This window comes from Nomascus leucogenys, chromosome 3, assembly GCF_006542625.1.
Source record: "Nomascus leucogenys isolate Asia chromosome 3, Asia_NLE_v1, whole genome shotgun sequence".
Taxonomy (NCBI): Eukaryota; Metazoa; Chordata; class Mammalia; order Primates; family Hylobatidae; genus Nomascus; species Nomascus leucogenys.
Genome location: NC_044383.1, coordinates 92516230 through 92524547, shown reverse-complemented (window position 1 = coordinate 92524547; position 8318 = coordinate 92516230).

Genomic DNA, 8318 nt, shown 5'->3' with positions numbered 1-8318 from the left:
GCGGTCGGAGGCAGTAATTAGTGGGGCTTATGCTGAGCCCCAGCCAGCTTTTCCTCCAGCCCAGTCAGTCCTCTGTTGAAGGAAGGACATCCTGTGATGATGGCATACAATGTCCTGTTTGTTTATTATTAAGAGCGTGGACCTTGCATTCCTGCTTCTCATTACAAAACAAACCAGATGCTTTACTTCCTTCAATGGTCTTGTGCCTTCAGCAAGGAATCCTTTAATTCAGAGAAACAATGTTTATAGCAAACACCCCATTTCAATTATTATTTAGATCATTGAAATCCAGGTCTTCCATTTTTCCTGCTTGCCTTACCATAGGTAGGTTTTTTTTTTAATCATCTCTCCTTCGACCTGCAATGTCTTTTCTAACATTTTAAATACACGTGTGCACACACACCCACCCCCCCCACACACACCCACATACACACACCCCGTTCCAACCTAATGATACCAACTTAGTCATACAATGAAATGGACATCTGAGTATTTGTTTACAGGAAGAAATGAAACAAAGCAAAACAAAAGCCCAACTCAATCCTAAAAATATGTGTTTATCTTTAAAATTTTTCTCACTTTTAGAAAATTTTCTAGAGTTTTTTTTAGGGGAGAGGGGGAGAGGCAAAAGATTATTTGCCAGGAAATGGTGTCTAAAGTCTTGCTGCAATCTCTCTCTCAGTACAGAACAATTAAATTCCCACTAGGGGACATGATTAGCACACACTCCCTGCTTGCTGCGTGGCCCACCTGTGATTGCATGTTGTGCCAGAGGGGACGCTAGCACCAAGAGGAAGCAGGACTTTTAGAAGGCAGATCTGCTAGGGGTGGAAAACTGAATGAACAATTCCTAAGAGTCCTCAGAAAGCTCCAAGCTGATAATTAAACAAGAGAAATCCAGCCTGCTCAAGAGGGTTTATTAACTGATGCTGAGTCAGCACCACGATGGACAGAAAAACAATGTAGTCATACTGAAGGCTGGCCTGCTGTTCAAACAGTCTCACTTGCAGATGTTAAAGAGTATTTCACTTCCCTTTTAGACTCAAACTCTGTTCTTAGGCCACATACACCATCATGCAACTGCTGGTGAGTCAACCATGATAGAGTAAGGGAATAGGCAAAAAGTTTGATATTTGAGGTGGGAAGAAGGCTATTTTAAGCCAAATATTTGCTTTAATGACTGGAAGATGCCAGTGAATCAACTCACTGTTAATTAATATCAGCCTGCACTCACCTTCAGAGGTGGTGAAATGGGCTTGAGTCTAGGGAGGACGCAAACTTCAAATACCAGTGTGGGGCTTAGCCAGGCAACCCTAAAATTAGTTCCAGGTGTCCCAGCTGAGCTGGACAAGGCCACGGGTAGAACTTTAAGGAAAGTAAATTTTCAGACACAGAGTGTTGGAATGTAAAGTCCTTCACATGTTTGCTTCTTGTCTCAAAGTGATTGGGAAAAAAACCTCCAAACCAACTTTTGACTATGATTATAGTAGTCAAGGATGGATATCATCATTTAAAATGAAAGCTACTAAAAAGAAGAAATAAAAGAAAGGAAGCTTGCTCCATAATAGGAAAAAACATGTCCATATTGTAATATTTAGGTATTGTCCAGGACAAAACCATTAGGGAGAATAAAAGGGACTGACTTCTGAACTTCACTCGGTTCTCCCAGAGGGCCTGAGCAGTGCACCTTTTTACTGCTGACTAAAGTTGGGAGACCCTGGCAGCAGTACAGCTGTGCAGAGAGAGCTATCAGAGGCTGCCACTGTCTGGAATCTTATGTCTCAAAGGGTTTGTTTCTAAGTAATAACTTGGTGCATTTTTAGTCACTATATTATTTCCCCCCAAGTTAGAACACCGAAAAGAACCTCAGTTATCTTTATTAATCAGCATTTCTCAGGCAGAGCTCTCTCACTAAAAGTGTTCACAATGGCAGCAAATCATGAATGAGCCAAATAGTTCTGTTCTCAGAAATTCTAATCTATTCCCGTGGATGGCATCATCACAACAGTTCCATCAGCCAATTTTAATTCGGTTTCAGCTACTGGGCCAGTTTTTTTCCTCTCCCAGTTCCTGGGTGGATTGGGAATTGCAATGTTGGCGGCCAGATGACTCTACAGGGAAAGGACTATTGTAGAATGAAGGGAAATTGAGTACCAAATCTGGAGACCTGAACTCCACTTGGGGAAAATTTTTTTTTTTTTCCTAAGGAAAGGAATTTTCTTTTCCTAAAGTAAAAAAAAGGGATGAAATGTACCCAAGATGAAACATGTTTTCATTTTCTCATTCAACTCCTGCCATACCCAAACAAGGTCAATGACAGGCTAACCACATCAAGAGAATAACCCCCCCACCCTCTTATTTCCTACTCCCTACCCACCCACCCACCCTCAACCCCCACACCCATTTCCCGCTTCCTGTAAGTTAGGCATCTTCATGCTGGTAAACATTTGGGGACCAACTGTAAGCCTGAGCCTGAGAGAGGGGCACTGAGGCTTTGAAGCCCTCCCACATGTCTCAAAGCCAGGCTGAGAACTAGAGGGACACTTGGCTTTTAAACTTTAACAGCCTTTTCAACTCAAATCACTGGGCTTGGCCTTCTGGCTGCCTTCCTTTTTAAAAGCTGGACAAGAAGAGCGAGTATGTGTGTATGAGTGAGAGAGAATATATGTATGACACATGCTATGTTACAATGCAGCCTGTGTGTGTCATTGGTGTGATATGTGTATGATATGTTTCAATGATGAGTTGAATCAATTTAAAAATAGCACAAGCTTCCTTCTCATGACACAGCTCACCTCCCAAAAACTTTTGACAAACATATTCACGGCCTAAACATTGGGACGGTGACCTTCGGGGGCTGTTGGATGTTTTGGAATGAGGTCAGTGTTTTGACTTCCTACATAAGGGAAACAAAAATTAAGTAAATTCAAGAACCCAAGTAGAGCCCCCTTCCCACCCTAGGAATGAAGATAAAAGTGTTCTCCAGAGGACTTTATAAAACCCACAGGATGTCCGAGGTCTCGGAGTATTTATAGAACCACCTGTATCATTACATCTAAGTATTAATATCTTTTTTAGCCCTCCCTTCAGAAAGACAGTTGTATTCTCATCTAATCATTTATATATGATTTTAAAATTATTTTTTAAACTATTCCTTTAGTTCAGCATCTACCAACTTAATAAATGATAATAGCAATACTAATCATTTCCATATGACTTGTGGGGAAACCAAGGTTTGGGGTTTCCAAAATTTGCTTTCCCTTCTAATTATGTTTTTATCATAGTGAATATTCAGACAGAAGAATTTTAATTTCTGAGAAGTCTGTGGGAAAGAACAGGAGAAGGAGATTATTTCAGAACTCAGAAGACACTTCCTAAACTTACAGCTGTAAGGAATAATCCTAAAAGGAATAATCCTAAAATTAAACTAACAGAAGGCAAAACCTGAACTGTTAACAAGGGAGAAAAAGAGCAATAGGGAAGGTGTCCACTTTGAAACTCATCTCTTGTCTTTATTTGGAGAACAGGAAGAGTAGCTTCCACACAAATGAGAGAGCAAGACTGTGGGTCAAATGTTTGGGGAGAGAAGCCATTCTGGAAGAGGGGAGGACTCAAGGTGGAAATAAAGGGAAGGTCGCCAAGAATAAGATTAGGGAGGACCAGTTGGCTTAAAAATGAAGGTGAACGGCTTCTCTGGAGGATGAGCAGCAACAGCAGCAGAAGACCCAGTGCAGGGAGGAGCAGTCCCCTTGGAACGGGAAAAGGGACCCTACAGTTGTACCTGCCACTGTGTGCTTCCCTGAAATCACAGAATATTAACCAAAGGACGCAGGTGGTTTTATATAAAATGGGACTGACGATTTCTTCTCATCCTTTCTAAGGGAAGATCAAGACTGTAGAGGCTTGACTTTTTTCATGCCAAGGTAAGTTAGGATAGAAGAGACAGACTCATAAAGGTTAATAGTGAAATCATTTGACCACCCCCAGCCCCCAACTCCCATTCTGCTCGAAAGGGGATTTAGTATCCAATCTAAGTCGAAGACCATATATCCCCTTCAACACTTCATTTTCCTGCTGAGGAAACTGAGGACCAGAGGTCAGGAAGCAGAAAGGGCATCTCTCCCAGACTCTTTTTTGGTAATTGGATCTTAACATAGAACTGCGAACCTGGGAAATGCCAGCCCACAGGCAGGGCTGCAGCTCAGGGAGCAAAACCAGAACTTGGCTCTCAGATTTCCAGCCAAGCTCAGGGTTCTGTATTGGATCCTAAGCACCTACTGGACCTCAGGTACACATGGACTTGAAAATGAGGAGGAGGGGGCTGCGCTTATTGGAGAACCTTTTAAATGTTAAACCGGTGGTGACACCAGAAGAAGTTCAACCCGCCTCAACCAAATTCAGTGCCTGAGTTTGGAAGAAGGCATGACTGTCCTTCACCTCCACCCACCTGAGAGGTGGAGAGGGGAGGAGGAAAGAGAAGGCAAAGGCAAGACAATAACTAACCTCATTTAATAGATACCTTATCTTTTGAACAACTCTCTAATGTTGACTAAGGAAAAGCTGGGAAACCTTTTAACATGAAGATAGCCTGGAGATCCAGAAGCCATCAGCCCTGACTTATCTGTTCTCCATCTACAGCCCATTGTTTCCTCCAAGCAGGCACCCCAGGGAAGCAGGGCAAAGGAGTTAATGTTCAGTAGGCATCCGCCCCCTTAAGGTGCACCTCTAGGGGACTGAAGGGCAACCCTGCTTTACCCTAGAATGGGACCAAACACAGGGAAGGAGCGGGTTTGGTGCTTTTCAGGCAGGATCCCCACAGCTCCTTTTAAGAGAACAGGCACTGCCTTTAGGAGAGATAATCCCACAATGGATGTCCATTAAAAGTATTAGGATGTGTACTGCCACCATGATCCCTGGGAGGAGAGCTCTGTCCTGACAATAGACAATTAAAGCTGATAAATCCAAGCTACTTGTTGCTGTTCTAATTCCTTCTAATTGTATGCTACTTGTGCCTGGCTCTCGCATTCAGGGATGAAGCAAGCTACTCTAATCTCCGAAGTACCTGACCTACTTCCTACAGGATCTTTTCAGCATTCTTTTCTTCCCATCTGGACCTTTTCTCCTCTTCTCCTTCTCCTTTCTTCCTCATAGATTGAAGGGAGGAGAAGAAAGGATGCTGGGGGCTGTGGTGGGGGGCGTGGAACAGAAGGCTGAGTCCAAATCAATGACTCTGGGGCCTCAGACAGTTCACTAATCGGTTAACAGCTAATCATGCTCACGGGCACATCAGTGATTAAACTGCACTTTGCATTAGGCTCAACAAGTGGCACGAGGCACACTTAGGATCCAACTGCTAGATCACTGCTAGCTGCCAAATCTGCATGTGCTTATGTGTGGGGAGTGCATGCCTCACTGATTCATTTGTAGCTGACATCTCACTAATTACACTGCCACCACCAGCTAGGCAGAGTAAAGTCTTCATTCTCACCCAACACCCCAAAGGATGTAATTCTATCTAAACAACAGAGCTTTAAATGCCAGTTTGGTGCCTACCTGCATGTGCTCTCCTTCCAGAATCTCCTAGAATCCATGAAAGGAGCAAAATCATCTTTGCAATTCAATCTTGGCCCTGGGTGTGTTTTTAATGCTGAAAAATCTTTATAGAGCTATCTCTTCCCACTCTTCCCTGCTCAATAGCCTAAAGAGTGGTTAATAACCTGTCCTTTTAAAATACAATACTGAAATTAACAATTCTAACCATTATGAATCACGTGTTGGGTTTGTTTGTTTGTTTGTTTCGAGACAGTTTTGCTCTGTCACCCAGGCTGGAGTGCAATGGCAGGATCTCGGCTGGCTGCAACCTTCACCTCCTGGCTTCAAGCAATTCTTGTGCCTCAGCCTCCAGAGTAGCTGGGATTAAAGGCACGTGCCACCATCCCCGGCTAATTTTTGTATTTTTAGTAGAGACAGGGTTTTACCATGTTGGCCAGGCTGGTCTCGAACCCCTGGCCTCAAGTGACCTGCCTGCCTCAGCTTCCCAAAGTGCTGGGATTGCAGGTGTGAGCCACCGCACCCTGCTGTGTTGATTTTCTTTTAAAATAAATCCTTGTGTTTCAGAAATACAAGATACAATATTCATCAATGAAATTATATGCTTTTTGGCCTTTGCCTCAAAATCATTGGGTGGGGTTGGGATAGATGAAACAACCCAGGTCTTAAGTTGGTAATTGTTGAACTGGATACTGGGTGCATTATACCATTCTCTTCAGTTATTTTTTTTTTTTCCTCACTGATCCTTGTTTGAACAGTTTTTTTAAATGTTAAAAATAATAGACCAGGCGCGGTGGCTCACCCCTGTAATCCCAGCACTTTGGGAGGCCAAGGTGGGTGGATCACCTGAAGTCAGGAGTTTGAGACCAGCCTGGCCAACATGGTGAAACCCTGTCTCTACTAAAAATACAAAAATTAGCCAGGCGTGGTGGCGGGCACCTGTAGTCCCAGCTACTCAGGAGGCTGAGACACGAGAATCGCTTGAACCTAAAAGGCGGAGGTTGCAGTGAGCTGAGATCACGCCACTGCACTCTAGCCTGGGCGACAGAGTAAGACTCTGTCTCAAAATAATAATAATAATAATAATAATAATAATAATAATAATAATTTTTTTTTTGAAATAAAACTTTAAATTCCAGAGACCCCAAATGATCTACTCAAGGCCCTCACGCTGTTTTATTTTTTATTTCTTTTCTGAGACAGGGCCTCACTCTGTCACACAAGCTGGAGTGCAGTGGCACAATCATGGCTTGCCGTAGCCGCCCAGGTTCAGGTGATCCTCCTAAGTAGCTAGGACTAGAGGCACCCACTACCACACCCAGCTAATTTTTGTATTTTTTGATAGAGACAGGGTTTCGCCATGTTGCCCAGGCTGGTCACAAATTAAACACAAAGAAGGCATCTGGCTGCTATCCTGCTCCATCAAAAGCAGCAGTCTCTGGGATTGCAGTCATTTTGGGGGACATGTTTTTTCAGTGTTCCCTAAATGTAAGGCACTTTCAGGGTGTCAAAGATATGACAGCAGTCACCCAGTAGGTTTAATTTTGCCCTTCTGAGGAAATTCTAAACTGGGTCTCATTTTATTCAATTTTACAGAGATCCCACCAGGAAAAGATTAAAAGCTTATTTTTGACTGAAAATTTATGTCTTCCAGGAGGTAAAACTTGCAGCCATCTGAATCTGTTCCTGTGCGATGCACCCTCCTCTAGACAGAGGGACTAGAAATACAGATTTACCGTACTCACTTTTTCTCTGCAGTAGTCTGAGCAAGCCTCTGGCAGCACCCAGCAGGGACTCAGCTGATAAACGGTGTCAAACACAAACCATTTGTCAACTCCCAAGAGAGGAGAACAAGCTGAAAGATGGACGCAGGAAGTAGATTTATCTGGAGCAACACATTAACTAGTATAAATACCAGTGAAAAAAGTAAACACATTTACCGAGCAAGAAAGATCTCATCACAGTTACCTCACTGCTTAACTCAATGTTCTCCCAAAGCCTTCCCCTCCTCAGACAAGGGACACCCATTTGTCTTGATGTTCTGTGCAGAAGATATTTAAACAAATCAAAGATTTATTTCCTTATTGACCTCTGTTTCATTAACAACTAGTTTACATTAATAGAAAAAGGTTCTGCCAGACAAAGAAAAGGTTTCTCCAGTGATGATATTCCCCCATTCTTTAGAAGACAGAAGGTTTTCCAAAATGCCATTAGGAATGAAAACACAGCATGTGAAATTATCCTTCAAACTGTTATGTATATTAAACATTCATTCATATGAATTCAGACATTCGTGGAAACATTTTTAATTTCAGAAGTCCCAAAGAGCAAAGATACAGCCAAAAAGTCCACATACAGTCCTGGTTTATTGAAGTACATGTATTGCTACAGAGTTGCTGGGTAATGGTGACAGTGCTAGGCATGGCCCCAGACACCTGGCTTCCAGTTCAGGCGGTGTCTATGGAAAACAGGGAGCCTTGAGCTCCATTTCCTCATGTATACCACTTTTTTGCTCATGCTCTGTGATTCACCCTCCTGGACAATGATCTGTCTCTGTGGTCTTCTACCTACCAGGCTATGCATAATCATAGGTATCTTTGAAAATCCAGCCCTTAGCGCAGTGCCTGGCGGTGTGATCGATGGTTGATTAATGTGTGCTGAATGAATCAATTAAAATGGTTCTTAGCTCCCATCTGTGAAGGGAGCACTGTAGTGGGCTATGAATGTACTTTCTCTTTTTCTAGAGAAAATAAGACTGCCGCTCAGCC